The following is a 17,638-nucleotide window of genomic DNA, read 5'->3' on the forward strand; positions in this document are numbered from 1 at the left end:
ATTTTTAGGATTTTCTATGTATAGTATCATATTATCTGCAAACAGAGACAATTTTACTTTTTTTCCAATTTAGATTCCTTTTATTTCTTTTTCTTCTCTGATTGCCATGGCTAAAACTTCCAAAATTATGTTGAATAATAGTGGTGAGAGTGGGCACCCTTGTCTTGTTCCTGATCTTAGAGGAAATATTTTGAGTTTTTCACCACAGAGAATGATGTTGGCTGTGGGTTTGTCATATATGGCCTTTATTATGTGGAGGTAGGTTCCCTCTATGCCCATTTTCTGGAAAGGTTTTATCATAAATGGGTGTTGAATTTTGTTGAAAGCTTTTTCTGTATCTATGGAGATTATCATATGTTTTTATCCTTCAGTTTGTTAATATGGTTTATCACATTGATTGATTTGCATATATTGAAGAATCCTTCCATTCCTGGGATAAATCCCACTTGATCAGGGTGTATGATCCTTTTAATGGGCTGTTGGATTCTGTTTGCTAGTATTTTGTTGAGGATTTTTGCATCTATGTTCATCAGTGATATTGGCCTGTAATTTTCTTTTTGGGGGACATCTTTGTCTGGTTTTGGTATCAGGGTGATGGGGGCCTCGTAGAATAAGTTTGGGAATGTTCCTCCGTCTGCTATAATTTGGAAGAGTTTGAGAAGGATAGGCATTAACTCTTCTTGAAATGTTTGATAGAATTCGCCTGTGAAGCCATCTGGCCCTGGGCTTCTGTTTGTTGGAAGATTTTCAATTTCAGTGCTTGTGATTGGTCTGCTTGTATTTTCTGTTTCTTCCTGGTTCACTCTTGGAAGGCTGTACTTTTCTAAGAATTTGTCCATTTCTTCCAGGTTATCCATTTTATTGGTGTATAGTTGCTTGTAGTACTCTCTCATGATCCTTTATATTTCTGTGGTGTCAGTTGTTACTTCTTTTTCATTTTTAATTCTGTTGACTTGAGTCTTCTCCCTTTTTTTCCTGATGAGTCTGGCTAATGGTCTATCAATTTTGTTTATCTTCTCAAAGAACCAGCCTTTAGTTTCATTTATCTCTGCTATTGTTTTGTTCATTTCTATTTTATTTATTTATGCTCAAATTTTTATGATTTCTTTCCTTCTACTGGCTTTGGGTTTTGTTTGTTCTTTATCTAGATGCTTTAGGTGTAAGGTTAGGGTGTTTATTTGAGATTTTTCTTGTTTCTTGAGGTAGGATTGTATTGTTATAAACTTCCCTCTTAGAACTGCTTTTGCTACATCGCATAGGTTTAGGATCATTGTGTTTTCATTGCCATTTTTTTCTGGGTGATTTGAATTTCCTCTTTGATTTCTTCAGTGATCTCTTGGTTATTTAGTAGCATATTGTTTAGCCTCCATGTGTTTGTGTTTTTTTTACCTTTTTTTCCTGTAATTGACTTCTAATTTCATAGCACTGTAGTCAGAAAAGATGCTTGATATGATTTCAATTTTCTTAAATTTTCTGAGACTTAATATGTGACATGAGATGTGATCTATCCTGTGGTGTTCCTCATGCACTTGAGTAGAAACTATATTCTGCTGTTTTCAGATGGAATGCCCTATAAATATCAATTAGGTATATCTGGTCTAATGTGCCATTTAAAGTCGTGTTTCCTTATTAATTTTCTGTCTGTGTGATCTGTCCATTGGTGTAAGTGGGGTGTTAAAATTCCCCACTTTTATTGTGCTACTGTTGATTTCCACTTTTATGTCCATTAGCATTTGCCTTATGTATTGAGGTGCTCCTATGTTGGGTGCATAAATACTTTCAATTGTTATATCTTCTTGGATTGATCCTTTGATCATTATGTAGTGTCCTTCCTGGTCTCTTGTGACAGTGTTTATTTTAAAGTCTATTTTGTCTGATATAAATATTGCTACTCCAGCTTTCTTTTGGTTTTCATTTTGCATGGAATGTCTTTTTCCATCCCTCACTTTCAGTCTGTATGTGTCGATAGGTATGTTCATATTACCATTTTCTTAATTGTTTTGGGTTTGTTTTTGTGGGTCTTTTTTTTCTCTTGTTTTTTCTGCCTCGAGAAGTTTCTTTAGCATTTGTTGTAAAGCTGGCTTGGTGGTGCTAAATTCTCTTAGTTTTTGCTTGTCTGTAAAGCTTTTGATTTCTCCATCAAATCTGAATGGTACAGTTGCTGGGTAGAGTTATCTTGGTTGTAGGTTTTTCCCTTTCATCACTTTACATATATCCTGCCACTCCTTCTGGCCTGTAGAATTTCTCTTGAAAAATCAGCTGATGACATTGTGGGGATTCCCTTGTATGTTATTTGTTGCTTTTTCCTTGCTGCTTTTAATATTTTTTCTTTGAACTTAATTTTTGTTAGTTTGATTAATATGTGTCTTGGTATGTTTCTCCTTGGGGTTATTCTGTATGGAACTCTCTGCACTTCCTAAACTTGGGTGGCTATTTCCTTTCCCATATTAGGGCAGTTTTCAACTATAATCTCTACAGATATTTTCTCAGACCCTTTCTCTTTCTCTTCTTCTGGGACCCCTATAATTCAAATGTTGGTGTGTTTAATATTGTCCCAGAGGTCTCTAAGGCTGTCCTCATTTCCTTTTATTCTTTTTTCTTTATTCTGCTCTTTAGCAATTATTTCCACCATTTTATCTTCCAGCTCACTTAATTGTTCTTCTGACTCAGTTATTCTGCTATTGAGTCCTTCTAGTGTATTTTTCATTTCAATTATTGTGTTGTTCATCATTGTTTGTTCTTTAGTTCTTCTAGGTCCTTGTTAAACATTTTTTGTAGTTTCTCATTCTGTCTCCATTCTATTTCCAAGATTTTGGATCATCTTTACTCTGAATTCTTTTTCAGGTAGGTTGCCTATTTCTTCTTCATTTATTTGGTTTCATGGATTTTTACCTTGCTCCTTCAGCTGTAACATATTTCTCTGTCGTCTCATTTATTTTTTTCATGGATGGGGCTATGTTCCTATCTTGCTGATTGTTTGGCCTGAGGTGTCCAGCACAGGAGTTTGCAGGCAGTTGGATGGAGTTCTTCTGCCAGTTTCCAGTTAGTTTTCCATGAGAGTTGTTCCAGATGTAGATGCATTTTTGATTGTGTAGGGAGGTGAGCTCCATGTCTTCTTACTCGGCCATCTTGATCCCCCTCAATCATTTCACACTCTGTATATCAAATCATTATGTTGTACACCTGAAACTAATATAATGTTACCATGTCAGTCATACTTGACTTTTTTTTTAAAAAAAGGAGGAAATCTTTTGCCATTTGTGACAACATGGATGAAACTGGAGGGCATCATGCTGAATGAAATAAGCCACACAGGAAAAACAAAATACCGTATAGTATCACTGATATGTGGAAACTAAAAAACAAAAAGTTAAACTTATGGAAATGAAGAGAAGAATGGTGGTTGCAGGGATGTGGGTGTGGGAAAAATAGGAAGTGGTTAGTAAAAGGTTATACACTTTTAGTTATAAGTGGAATAAGACCTGAGGATTAATGTGTAACACGGTAAATATAGTTGATAACACTATTGTATAACTGACATTTGCTAAGAGAGAACTTAAGTGCTCTCATTTCTAAAAGGTGTAAAATCACTATAGATGTTCATTGAAAGAAAATTCACTTCTATTTGGAGAAAGCTTCATGAAGAAGGTGGCAAATTGAGCTGAGTCTTGAAAAATGATCTTGAATAGATCATTTTAGCCAGAGTAGACAATAGAAATAAGGCTATGGAGACAGAAAAGAAAGGGCTGTGTACTGAAATAGGTATTTATCCCAAAGGGGCTATAATAAGGGGTATCTATAATGCCATGAAAATGGCAAAAATCACTGAAGGAAGTGTGCAGTGAAGGAGACAGAGGGAAAGGTGACATAAGGCTAGGCAATTCCTCATCGTAACAGACAGCTTACAGAGGAGAATGTATTCAAGACACTAGAAAATTGTGTTCAGAGAGAACTAATATATTTCCATGAAGGAAGGGTTCGGCAAGAGAGTCACATGCCATGGAGAAATTAAAGAGACTGAAGTGGGAGGAGGATGTTTTTGGACTCTTTTCACCTCTGAGAAGGAAGGAGAAGGAAGCCACATTACATGGATTATGTGATAGAAAGAAAAAGCTATTTTTGTGACATTTGTGATGAAAGAACCTCATGATAGAATGGTAATTTGAGGGGAAAGCAGAAAGAAGAAAACTTCCATAATAACAGTAAATCTTTCCGGTCACAATCAGCCAATTTCCTCTTGTTCCACTGCTGGATAGGGTATAATGGTAGTTCAGATACTTTCCCTAAAGACAATTTTAGAAAAGGTATTAACAGGCAAGTTGTCCTGCAGTCCTTTTGCCAGTACTGTTATTTATGTAGGAATCTGACAGCTGCAGTTGGAAAAATGTCATTGTTCACTGTGGGTCTGGGTGGGTTTTTTCACTTGAAAAAAAAAGTTTCCTGTACAAAGGATAATTTAAAAGCAGTTTGGATTAAGATTTATAAAAAGTACTTATTCTATTGTCCCTTGGGTTCAAGCTCTAAGAATAGATGATAATGGTGTTTCATTATCCTTTATTAAAATCAGTTTGAAGACTTGTTTCTTCTTGCACGTTTAGTTGTGCATGAGTACAACACAAAGTTATCAGGAAGTTACAGATAATCCAAATAGATATCCCTCTTGCTACCAAGTCCTTGCACTATTAGTATTATTAGTAGTAATAATGATTTATTAGATTTCTAGTGTTTTCCAGGGACATTAATTATGTTATATCTAATCCTTATAACAACTGAAAGGTAGATATCATCACTCCCATTTAATTTTAAGGAAATTGAGGCTTAGAGAGTTATCTTAAATTGCCCTAGCTCTCATTGCTAGTATGATAGAGACCAGTGTTTCCTGTCCTCATTGTCTATATTTACCATACTTTAAACCAAAAACTGGGGCCCACCGTGTGAGAACAGGATGTCATATTTGAAACTGTGTTTCAGTTTCATGAAATTTTCAACACTATGAAATGTCTGTGATATGTGTCTGGAACATATGTGTCTATTTCTTTAGAACTGCAGAGCCTATCTTTTTCAAAAATCATAACTAATGAACAGTATTTATTTTTTCTTTCCTTTGTTATTTAGGGAGACTGACGAACCCCAGATGATTCCAAAGCATATAATTAATGACAGCTCCCTTAGTGACTGTGGTTTCTTCTCTGCTAACTTTTTCAGACCCTCCAGGAAGTCCTCTACTTATGTTTAATAGCAAATAACTAAGAGAAAAATGAACTTACCTCTCATTCATCAAGTGCTTAACTGCCACTAAGTTATTGAGGAATGTTGTTGTTCTTGTTTTATATGAATGAGAACAACATAAAGAAACAACCAAAACTATTTTTTTGTGCAGGAAGATTTTTTTAAATAAATTCATTTATTTATTTTTAATTTATTTATTGGCTGCATTGGGTCTTTGTTGCTGCACACGCTCCTCATTGCGGTGGCTTCTCTTGTGGCAGAACACAGGCTCGAGGCACGTGGGCTTCAGTTGCTGTGGCACATGGGCTCAATAGTTGTAGCTCATGGGCTCTAGAGTGCAGGCTCAATAGCTGTGGCGCACAGGCTTAGCTGCTCTGTGGCATGTGGGATCTTCCTGGAGTAGGGATCAAACCCGTGTCCCCTGCACTGGCAGGCAGATTCTTAACCTCTATGTCACCTAGGAAGTCCTGTGTAGGAGGACTTTTATCCTTAAGTATAATTACATTTTTTGATTATATTAAATTCATTTCAAATACCATAATTGAAACTGCATAGTAAAGAAGTAAAGATTTGACTGAAGTTTCTGTTTTCTTTTTTGTAATCCTTTTTCATAAGGCTTTCCCTAAGCACCATGTGAACTGTGATACCATCTATAAAACCTTTGGAAGGATTTGTGTTTCACAGTTCCTAACTGGAAATAAAGAGTGTTTACTCTTATTCATTTATTTGACTGTTACACATTTTTGCAAAAAATTGTATAAAGTATATATACAACATAAAACTTATAATTTTAACCATTTCTAAGTGTACAGTTCTGTCACATTACGTATATTCACATTGTTGTGCAACTGCCACCACCATCCATCTCCAGAACTTTTTCATCTTCCCAAACTGAAACTCCATAACCATTAACACTAACTTCCTATTCCTCTGCTCACCCCAAGCCCTGGCAACCGCCATTCTACTTTGTGTCTCTATGCATTTGATTATTCTAGGTACCTCCTATAAGCAGAATCATACAATATTTATCATTTTGTGACTGATTTATTTCACTTAGCGTGATGTCATCAAGGTTCATCCATGTAGTAGCATAGATCAGAATTTTCTTCCCTTTTAAGGCTGAATAATATGTCATTGCTTGTATGTACTACATTTTGCTTATTCATCCACTTGGTCAATGGACACTTGTATTACTTCCGCCTTTTGGCTATTGTGAATAATGCTGCTATGGACATGGGTGTAAAAACATTAGCTCGAGTACCCACTTTTAATTCTTTTAATTCTTTTCGTTTAATTTTAATACTCAGAAGTGGAATTTCCAGGTCATACAGCAATTCCATGTTTCATTTCTTGAGGACTCACCATACCATTTTTCACAGTGGCTGCACCATTTTACATACTTGCCAACAATGCACTAGAGTTTCAGTTTCTCTACATTTTTATCAACCCTTGTGGCTTTCTGTTTGTTTTTTTTTTAAACAACAATTATGCTCATGGGTGTAAAGGGTGTGTTCTCTTGAAAGAGTATGTACTAAAGATTAATAGGAACACACGCCAACAAACCAACAATTTTTAATTCTCTTATGGATATTTGTTGTAAAGTCAGTTTGAAAATAAGCCCTTAAATTAATGAAAATTAGATAGAGCAGTATTTTAGTGTCTCTGTTAAGTATAGAAAGTGGGAAAAGAATAAGAATATGTACCACAAAAATCTCAACGGGAAGAACATGTATTAAACAGTAACATATCCAAGGAAGATGAGGAAATGTGGAAAAGAGTGAGAACTAGGGAAGTGGGAAATTAATGGCTTCCTAAATAAAACACTAAACCTCATTTACTTATCTACTATAAACACTGAAAGCAAATTCCTTTTGAGTACATGACTGTTGCCCCTTTAGTGAATGCCTAAGAGGTTTAGAAAGCTTCTGTAAGACTCTAATCATGGTTTTTAGTTTTACCTCTGTTCTTAAATTATGCCAAGAATAGAAGATGCTGGATTTTAATGATCTAGCCATGCTAGGGACATGCCAGCTAAACAAAAGCAAGATTGATTTCTCTAGTAACAAAATTTGAAAACATCGTATATGAATAATGATTAGTTAACTTTCAAGAAGTATGAGTGTGTTGTGGTAATAATTTTAATAAAATGTCTAAATTTTTGTTTGGATGTGGAAACACTATAAATATGGTGTGACCTGACTAAGAATAACATGCGACCTGATTTACTTTTATTTAAAATGCCTACTCCTAGACCAATTTCGGGTATAATTTAACTTTTAAAAGTTTAGAATTACAGTCTTTGGTTCTAATTCTAGATGTTTATTAATTAAAAATGTTGAGTATCTAGTGTGTCCTAGACACTTTTCTAGGCACTGGGGATCTACAAGCGAAAAACAAATTAGATTAAAATCTTTGTTTTCATAGACCTTATATTTTAGCAAAGGGAGAGAAACTATAAATAGTAAATATAGCAAATAAATAATGATTTAGGTATTAGATGATGGGAATTACCAGGTATTAAGTACTGTTAGGGTATTAGAAGATGTTAAGTGTTATGAAAAAGCAAAAGATGAGGATAAGGGCAATGGGGAAAAGGACAAAGCATGGGTTGCAGTTTCAAATGGGCTGGTCACAAGAGGCTTTGTTGGGAAGGTGACATTTGAAAAAAGGCTTTAAGCAGGTAAAGGAAAAGAGGATTCCAGATAGAGGGAACGGCCAATGCAAATCCCTAAGGCAGGAACTGTCTGGCACTTTGAGGAACAACAAGAAAGCAAGTGTGACCAGAACAAAGAGAGCAAGGAGTGAGAAGGCAATGAGTAGAAGAATAAAAATCAGAGGTGCACAAAGATTTATGCATGTTGGTGTCCAGCAATGGATACTATTGAATAAATTGGGGTACCAACATATGATGGACTATCATATAGCTCATGTTTATAAAGAATATTTAATGACTTAATATAATGCTTATAACTTAATGGTAACTGAGATATGTGTTGTAAAATTATAAAATCACAGCACATATCAATTATTAGGCAACTGAGATATGTGCTATAATCATAGATATAGAATAGATTTGTTTATATATATATAAGTGCACTAAATTTAAGAGTAATAATCTGTTGTTCATGTTATTATGGGCAATTTTTATTTATTTTCTAGATTTTCTAAATTATTTTCTAAACTTTCTAAATTATCCACATACCATTTTCTTATCCTGAAAAAAATATTTGCAATCTAGAAATTTTTTCTTAAATTAAAAAAGATGATAGGGTGAACATTTTCAACCAATTACATCAAAAAACTGAAGTGATATCTATTATGTTGAGTGAACTGCTCTTTGATAATTTGGATAATTGTTCAGCAAGTATTCACTTCCCTTCCCCTCACACTGTAGGTGGAGTATTCTTCACCAGTCTCACGATGTTGGGCTTGGTCTGGTGTCTTGCTTTGGCCAATGGAATGTTAGCAGTCATTATGTGAGCAGAAGCTCTAAATATGTTTAGGTCTTAATGTGGATTGGTCCTGGAATCACAGTGGCACGCCTTGTGGAGAGCAGGACTCAGGCAGAATGAACACATACAGAACAAACCTGAACCTGATCCGCAGGCTGAACCCAGGCCAAGAGAACAGCCACTCAGCTGAGGCAAGGGTAAATCAGATGCACTTACATATTCTTCAGCCCAAAAATAAATGCTTGTTTTCATAAGCCATTGAGTTTGATTTGGTTTGTTACATATCAGTATTGCAGCAATAGATAATATGTAGACAATGTGTTTTTCTGGATCAACATAGAAAACTTCACTCAAAGATGTAATAAATAAATAGAAGATTGAAAAGAAAAGATAGAAGGTTAGTATTCTTGTGGATTTTTATACCAGGCCCAGGTTCTGAACTCTGACCTGTTTGTTCCCATATTACTCCATTGGAGGAATTGAATATTGATCTAATTTTTAAGTAAATTCTGGTAGCAAGACTGTGATAGGTTAAGTTGGGATGAAATTGCATAGAATCATTGTGGTTGCAAGAGCAAGCTGGGTACCAATGTTCTCAGCGTCGCAGTTCAAAGACTTCCTTTTTTCTCCCACATGTGTTATACCTGAGACAGTTCTTCTGTTAACCTTCTGCATGCAAATCTGTATTTCAAGTCTATTTCCCAGGAAACTAACTTAAGCCAGTAAACAATATTTGTGGTTTTATCTTATGTATGTAAAAAATAGTGACTAGCCATGTTTTCTATGCACACGTGCACACTGGTAAATGCTTAGAAGATGTCTGAGATGATGTAATAAAAAGTTGTGGATAAAGAAGATGTGGTGTGTATATATATATATATATACACACAATGGAATATTAATCAGCCCATAAAAAAGAATGAAATATTGCCACTTGCAGCAAAGCGGATGGACCCAGAGATTATCACGTTAAGTGAAGAAAGTCAGGCAGAAAAAGACAAGTATTATATGATATTACTTACATGTGGAATCCAAAAAAAAATGCAAATCAACTTATTTACAAAAAAGAGAGACTCACAGACTTAGAAAACAAATTTATGGTTACCAAAGGGGAAAGGGGAGAAGGAGGGATAAATTAGGAGTATAGGATTAAAAGATACACACCACTATATATAAAATAATAAACAATAAGGATTTACTGTATGATGCAGGGAATCATATTCAATATCTTGTAGTAACCTATAATGGAAAAGAATCTGAAGCTGTGCACCTGAAACTAACATAATATTGTAAATCAACTATAGTTAAATTTTTAAAAAACTTTTTGCATTGGAAATGGGAAGAGGGGATTGTTAATGATAGGATTTGCTTTTCACAATACCTTTTTTCTTTGAAATTTTCCAAGAGTTTACATTACTTTCATAATAAAGAATGTTTAAAAGGATTCTTGAAAGATAAAAACAAATATGGTAAAAAAAAAAAAAAGCTCCTTCAGGCTCTACTAGGGTAGAGGGCTGAACCAAAAGATCTTCTGACTATAAGCAGCTATTTTGCCAGGGACATTGTGTTTGATTGTATAAAATCCCTTAATAGTCTAACAGTAAATATACTTAAGTATGTAACACCTAAAGATATACAATCTAAGGAGTGCAAGAAATGATTTTTCTTCTTCCCATGTAATATGATTTTTATTTTAATAACAAAGGATCAATAAAGAACTTAGTAATGTAAAAAAGTTAAAAAAAGAAATTAAAAAACCACTGCCAGTCCACTATTTAGAAATAACTTTACCCCAGATATTTTTCTATAATTATATACAGATAGAAGCACAGGTATATAAATTGGTGAAAGTAATTTTTTAATGCGATCATATTCTAAATGAAAAATATTATATTTAACTTTATTGTGTTTAAGGGGGACAAAATTGATGGGATATTATATTCTAAAAGATTTCTCTAAGCTTAAGGAAAGATAATAAAATGCATTAAGAAGTTGGAGCCATTCTTAAAAATTACTTATTTCCATTTTAAACACTATCGATTGAAGCCTCTGCTCTGGGAAATGAGGGCATTACTAACAAAAACTAACACTTATTGAGTGATTACAATACTCCAAGCACTATTCTAAATGCTTTAAGTGTATTAAGTCACATGATCCTTAGAACAACCCCACAAGGTGGAATTATCATCCTCGTTTTTTAGATGAAAAAACTAAGGTAAAGAAAATTTACATGATTATCCAAGGCCACATAATTAAGAAGCACTAAAACTAGAATTCAGGGCTAGGCCCAGAGCCTTGGGTTCCTAACTCTCACCACCCCCTTTCACACTGGTGCCTGCATCCCCATTGGTTAGCTGAATTCTTTTTTATACTGTCAAATTGTACGTTACTTCTATTGTTTTATGTTCCATTTGTTTGTTTCATTTTGTTCCTGAGTTTAAGGTCAAATTGAAATTTCTTTCCTACCTCTTTTCATTTTTTTCCCTTTTTTCCCCAGGTTTATTGAGAAATAATTGACATACATCACTGTATAAGTTCAAGGTGTGAAACATGGTGTCAAGTTTGATTTACCAGAATAGGTTTAGTTGACATCTATCATCTTATACAGATACAATAAAAAGAAAAGAAAAAAATTTCTCCTTGTAATGAGAACTCTTGGAATCTACTCTCAATAACTTTCCTACATATCATATAGCAGTGTTAACATATTGTACATATTAAAACTAATTTTTATTTACTTTAAATCTGGAAGTTTGTACCTTTTGGCCACTTTCCTCTAACTACGCTTACCCTCAACCTCTGCCTCTGGTAACCACAAACCTATGAGCTTGGTGGTTTTTTGTTTTGTTTTATTAAAAAAAATTTTTTTTGTATTAGATTCCACCTATAAGTGAGATCATACAGTATTTGTCTTTCTCTCTCTGACATTTCATTTAGCGTAATGCCCTCCACTTTCACCCATGTTGTCATAAATGGTAGGATTTCCCTGTTTTTTCTATTTTTTTATGGCTGAACAATATTCCATTGTATATATACAGTCAACCCTTGAACAACTTGGGGATAAAGGGGGCTGACTGGCCAGTGCAGTCAAAAATCCATGTATAATTTTGCGGTTGGCCCTCCATATCCGTGGTTTTGTATTTGCAGATCCAACCAACTGTGAGTCGTATAGTACTGTAATATGTATTTACTGGGGAAAATTCATAGATAAGCAGACCTACACAGTTCATACCTGTGTTGTTCAAAAGTTAACTGTATACCACTGATTTGTGAACACAATAGCTTAGAATTTATTCCACATTTTGGTCAATTTCATTCCATCCCCAGTCCTTTTACATGGATTTTCTATTTCTGAGTTCAGTAATTTGTGTTTTTGTGGGGATTTTTTTGCTTTTCTTTTTTTTTTTTTTCTCTTAATAAGAAACCATGAGTCCTATGTTGCTGCAGTGTTTTTCTACCTTGGAAGGTCTGTTTGATACTCTCACATTTTAGTAGAGTATAATCTCCTTGGGCCATACGGGTTTTTGTTGTTTTTGTTTGTTTGTTTTTTCCTTTTAGAAGTTTTCTGCATGTATTTCTCCACTATGCTTTGGCTTGCATCATTCTGTGCCTCAATTCTTTCTCCTTTTCAGCAAATTTTTTTTTTCTGACTGATGACTGAAGAATTTCTTCTTTTCCTAACTTTTCCTTTCCTGTCTCCCTCTTTCTCTTTCCTCTTTTTCTTTCTTCTTCATTTTTTTATTTTTAAAATATAATGATTTTACTAAGCTATGACTTGATTAGTGTTGGTTATGTGTGTTCAGTCTGCTGGAATCATTATTTATTTGGGGGTTTTTTGTTGGTAGTAATTCTTTGGAGGCTTTTGTTATTACGTTTGTTTAGTTCTCTAGTTTCAGGATGCTTCTAGTGAATTGTAGATATCTGTGCACCTCATCTATTTATATTTGATTATTTCAATGCCCACCTCCACTCATATTTTCATCTGGTGATTGATCATATTGGTGATTTTCTCAAACTTTTCATCTATTTTAGTAATTCAATTTTCATCTCTGTCCATTCTGTTTTTAATTCAGTTATCCATAACAATGCTGAGTTGAATTGAGTTCTTATAATCTCTCATTTCTTCTCCTTCTTTTCTTATCATCTTGTTTATAGCTATTTTAAATTGATTAACATAGTAGATTGTCTACCCATTTCTTTTTACCTTATTCTTGGTTAGTGTTGTTCAGAATTTATTTTTGTTCTAATATATTTAATTATTGGTTCTCTTTCCACTGTGCCTAAGAGAAGTTGATTTTCTTTTCTGTGATACAATTTAGAGATGTTTTCTATAGCACAAAGTGTGATAGGAGTAAGGGATAACTCAGAGGAAATTATATCTAATATTTGTAACAAGGCCTAGGCTCTGCTCTTGTATCTGAAGTTTTATCTTAACATTCTGTACAGGGGTTATCTATTAGGGTTAAGCTATCTGCTGTAACAAGTAATTCTCAAACCTTGGAGATTTAACACAATAAAAGTTTATTTAGTTCACTTATGTCTTAGTCTGATGAGGATATTGTGGGGGAAGGAGACGATAGCCGTTCAGGGACTAAAGTCCTCTATCTTATGAGGCTGTCATCTTCAACATGTGGCTTCCAGGGTCATTATGGAAAGGGAAGAGAAGACAAAGAATCTCACATGAGTCTGGAAGTATCATTTGTAACTTTTGCCCACATTCCATTGGCTGAAACTTAGTTTCATGGCCCCATGTAGTTGCAAAGTAGCTTGGAGATGCAGAGAAAATGTGTGCTCAGCAGTAACATTAGATGGGTTTGGTGAACACGTAACTATGTTTCTGCCGAAGGTTCACTCCCTGCTTTGGTGCTCAGAAAATAATGGTAAAGGGTGAGCACTATCAAGCCACAAATCAGTTCTCCAGTTCAGTGTGATTCAATGCGGATCAATCTCGTGGCTAGCTTCCCCTGTTGAAACTTTCCCCCATCACTCATTTCTATGACAAAAATAAGATGACTCAGTTTTACTTTAAAGGCTAAGTATTGGAGTATTAGAGAGAATTCTTAGGAATTTGTTTACTCAACAGTATAGCGGGGTAAAGATACACAATTTCACGTGCGGCCATGACATCCTTCAGCCCCAAAGGCCTTACTGTGAGTTCTCCTTCTCTTGCCAGATATGCCTCCCACCCATTAGGAGAGGCTCCTCACCTGGCTAATTCTTCTTTCAGCTGGACCAGCTGCACCAAACCTAGTCCTCAATCTAATGGGTTTTACCTCTGTGTTAGCCTGCAAATTATTCAAATAAGCAATCACAACCTCCAATGGGGAGCAGAAGGCACCTCATCCACTTGTTACGGCAAAGGCTAATTCCCACAGTCCTTGTTGGTTCACTCTGCTCCTGTGTGCAATCCCTGCGTGGCCCTACATGGCATGCAGTGTCCTCTTACCCTAAGATGTGAGTTATGTGACTAATAAACTGCTGTTATTCTCATCTGTCCAATGTTGGGTGTCATCTGTTCAGTCCAATGTTGGGTGTCATCTGTTCAGCCATATCATAGTATTTAGGGTGAAGAATCCCTCCTTCATCAATAAGGTGAATTGGAAGTGGTCAGAACAGGAGGGTTAGGAGGCTTCTCACATTGCATCATCCAATTTTGCTTCAGCATCTTGTGGAAAACAAATGTTAGATGACAATATTAGACGACACCTGTCTCATTGTTTGGTTTAGTTGGTTTTGTTCATTTGTTTGATTGGTTTTTGTTTCAATTACTTAAATGTTGTGGATAACTTTCAGAATAATTTTGTTTTGCTTCAAAGTTCTCTATAGGCAATGATCTTATAGAAAAGTGTAGAAGGACAATGTGTAGAAGTTAAGAGTATCCAGGAGCAGCCAGCATCAATGTCATTATTGGACATGAACAGTAAATCAGACAGGAGAAAAATCTAAGTAGAATGAGACTTTTGGTATATTGGCATTAGAAACAACAAAAATAACTCACAAGCTTTTAAAAAATGGACTCAGTGAAGCTATTAAAGTGTTGAATCATATGATGTCACTGTAATTTCATCATACTGTAATTTCATCATTCTTATTATTTTATGAGAGGACAATATGTTGATGCCATCAGAGACAAACTAGAGCCACTGAAGTCCAAACTAGAGCACCTTATAGAGCAAATACACCCAGGGACACTTTGTATTCTATGTCCTAATTCTGCTTCTGAAGAGCAATTCTGTAGCTAATCATGCATTCATGTTTGAAAACCATTACTGGATTATTCATGAATTAGCACTCTGCATTTCTTCTTAATCATATGACAAGTAGATTAGACAACTTCTTAAGCGGTGCTTTGAGAACTCCTAACCCAAACTGTCAACCTACCACTTTACAATTTCCATCCTAACTTTCTGGTTTGGTTTGAGTTTGGAAAACTATTTGGTTTTCAATGCCTCAAAAAATAAGGAGGGAGACTTCCTAGGTGGCACAGCAGGTAAGAATCCGCCTGCCAATGTAGGGAACAGGAGTTCGATCCCTGCCCCAGGAAGATGCCACGTGCCGCAGAGCAGTTATGGCCGTGCGCCACAACTGTTGAGCCTGCACTCTAGAGCCCGTGAGCCACAACTGTTGAGCCCATGTGTCACAACTATTGAGGCCCACACACCTAGAGCCCGTGCTCTGCAGCAGGAGAGGCCACTGCAATGAGAGGCCCACGCACCACAATGAAGAGTGGTCCCCGCTCGTCACAACTAGAGAAAGCCCATGTGCAGCAATGAAGACCCAACACAGCCAATAAAATAAATAAATTAATTAATTAATTAAAAAAAGGAGGATTTTAATAGAAAGAATGAATAGGTAACAACATTTCTATTATGAATAAGTATTGGTCAAAAAGTTCTGGACTTAAAACAGGAAAAGATGCTCTATATATAATTATAGGCTTGTTTTGTGTCAATAATAATAATAATAATGACAGCTAATATGTATGAAGTAATTACAAAATATTAGGCTTATTGCTAAGAGTATGACTTGAACTATACATCAGCAAAAAGTTAGAAAACTTTATTATCTATATTTTGCAGATAAAGAAACTGAGGCTTAGAGAAGTTGAGTAAAGAGCCACAGATATACAGCTAACGAGTTTGGGGGCTGAGAATCTAACCTTGGATTTCAGACTCTGCTGTCAGAGCTCTTAACCAATGCACTGAGAGTATTCTGGGATGCAGGAAATAACACCTGGAGTAAAGATTACTTGGGCTATCTTCTTCAAAAGAGTTTCTCTCAAGTTCTAACTTAATTGCCAATTTATTTATCCAGCAATTTATTGGCCATCAACTATGGTCTTGGGACTGTACTAGATATTATAAATATAAAAATGAATGAAAGAAGGTCCCTGCCCTCAAGCAGCTCACAGCAGCCCAATGGAAGAATTAGAAAATAGACAAAGAACTAAAATACAGCATAGTAAGGACCATGTACGGACAAGCAAAGGGAGCTAGGCACCCCACACTGGCACTGGGGAGATTTTTATAACTGGCAGTGGTGACACTATACTATGATTTACACTACTTTAGAAGTTCTAAGAGGTACAATATTTTCCCTCCCTGTCTTCGCTGCTGCTCTTTGTCCCATTATTTCATCAGATAGTGCACATAATTAAATAAAAATAACCAAGAGAGCCACACAATGGTTACAAGCTTGTTTACCTTTTCCACTCATTAGCTGTGTGACTTTGGCTTAGTTACTTAACCTCTCAGAATCTCATGTTTTCTCATTTGTACTTCTGAGGTTTGTTTTGACTATTAAATTAGGGAATAGCAAATCTGACTCCATATTAGATCTGTTTCTTTTACTTTACCCTTTATATTCTATTGCTTTTTCTTCCTTAGGAATGTTGCCTATAGCCTGAAATATTCAGGATAGCCCATTCCCAAGCCTCTGACTTTCAAGGGTATAACACTTTCCCACTCATTTAGAGATAAAAAGTTGCAGAGCAGAGAATAACGTTTGTTACTTCGGAGGTTTACAGGAACCTGTGACCTACATGGACAGCTACAAGAACAAAGGATTCCCACACCAAGATGTTTGCAACAGCCAATTACGCCCCTCCCTCAACTTGCCTTTAAAAATGCTATGCTGAAACCCTTCAGGGAGTTCTAGATTTTGCAGGGATAGGAGCCACCCATTCTCCTTGCAATAAACCTTTCTCTGCTCCACACTCCAGGGATTCAGTTTGTTTGGCCTCACTGTGGGTTGGGCACACGGACTTGTGTTTGGTAACAATATGAGATACTGCCAACCCTTTCTAACCATCTTTCCCTGCTTTATTTTTCAACATAGCCCTTATGACCTGTTGATATGCTGTCTATCACTAATCTGTGCCCTCCATGAGAGTAGGGATATTATCTGCATTTTTCATTGCTATAACCCATGTGCCATAAATAGTGCTTGACTCAATAATTGAATAAATAAATGAACAAATGAAAACAAAACAGCACAGTGTTTGGTTCATAGTAAACATACAATAAGATGACTTTTTATGATTTTGATTATACCCTGACACACATTTGCGTTTTAAAAGTGGCAAAGTTAGCCTCAGCTGTAAGGGAGAATTGGCTAACATTTGTCTTGTGTGCCCTGTTTAGTTATCTTCTGCCCATTCCTGTTTTTCTATTAATCTCAGTTTTTGACTGTTCTAAAAGGTATTAAGAGAATGGTTTCTCCTTCACACTAGTATTTAAGAATGAGGAGAAAATGCCTGAATGCAGAATGACTCGACAGCAGAAAGATAAACACTTAATTGTGTGGTTTGAGATTTGTGGCTGAAATATTGACACCAGCAGTGGAGGTATTTGGGGGGGAGGGGAAGGGATAAAGCTCAGAAACGGCTGAGGGAATTGTTGGTCAACTCACCGTTGGTTTTTTTTGTTTTTAATTCTCCTGCCCTTCCCCCATTCCTT

The sequence above is a fragment of the Hippopotamus amphibius genome, chromosome 5, assembly GCF_030028045.1.
Source record: "Hippopotamus amphibius kiboko isolate mHipAmp2 chromosome 5, mHipAmp2.hap2, whole genome shotgun sequence".
Classification (NCBI taxonomy): domain Eukaryota; kingdom Metazoa; phylum Chordata; class Mammalia; order Artiodactyla; family Hippopotamidae; genus Hippopotamus; species Hippopotamus amphibius.